At 32.3% G+C, this 803-nt stretch overlaps 1 non-coding gene across 1 annotated transcript; it reads left to right on the forward strand.

The window, feature by feature from the left end:
* Positions 1-363: 363 nt before the first annotated feature.
* On the forward strand, positions 364-436 carry TRNAF-GAA (transfer RNA phenylalanine (anticodon GAA)). Its single transcript has one exon. It is a non-coding gene; the product is annotated as a tRNA-Phe (tRNA).
* Positions 437-803: the final 367 nt, after the last annotated feature.

The following is an 803-nucleotide window of genomic DNA, read 5'->3' on the forward strand; positions in this document are numbered from 1 at the left end:
AAAAATGAGAACTATTCATTCACCACAAATAAAATCCCAACCAATATAAACATGCTCTAAATCTTCTTAAAATTCATTTGCAGGGTCAATTGATATATAGATATATAACTATTTGGGCTTGTTTGTGGAAGGCGATGAATGTGAGACTAAAACTGAACTTCGCTGCTTTCCGCACTGAGTTATTCAAACCAAGCATGCAATCAGAAACTTGCAGACAGAAAAATCAATCGAAAAGGGAACGAATTGCATTCGAAATTCAGTTCAGTCCAATTCAAATGTATATTACAGGCAATGATCATTCCACATTTGTTTGATTTTAAATTATTAAGTTAAATTAAAATGAAATGAAATACCTCCAATCATGCGGGGATAGCTCAGTTGGGAGAGCGTCAGACTGAAGATCTGAAGGTCGCGTGTTCGATCCACGCTCACCGCATATAATATTTTTCATCGGATTCAGTGCAATATTTTGGGTGGTAAAATAAATCAAACAATGTTTTGATTTTCTAGCATTTGCACCTTTCTGGTGCAAGGTTACGTCAGTTAACATGATAAGAGGTATATATCTTTTATTGTCTTTATAATATTGGAAAGATTTGTAATCATTATTATAAATTTGAAGAAATTGTAGTCAATGATTCCCTCTATTTGTATGAAATGAATGTGGAAAGAGTTTTTTGTTTCATTTCTTTGTTCCTACACATTGAAATAGTAAGATAGTGGACTTCTTATGTTAATGGTACATGGTATAGAAAAGGAAAAGTCTATTCTAAACAAAGAAATCATAGGTGATAAAATATACT

The sequence above is a fragment of the Cryptomeria japonica genome, chromosome 8 (genome assembly GCF_030272615.1).
Source record: "Cryptomeria japonica chromosome 8, Sugi_1.0, whole genome shotgun sequence".
NCBI classification, from domain to species: Eukaryota; Viridiplantae; Streptophyta; class Pinopsida; order Cupressales; family Cupressaceae; genus Cryptomeria; species Cryptomeria japonica.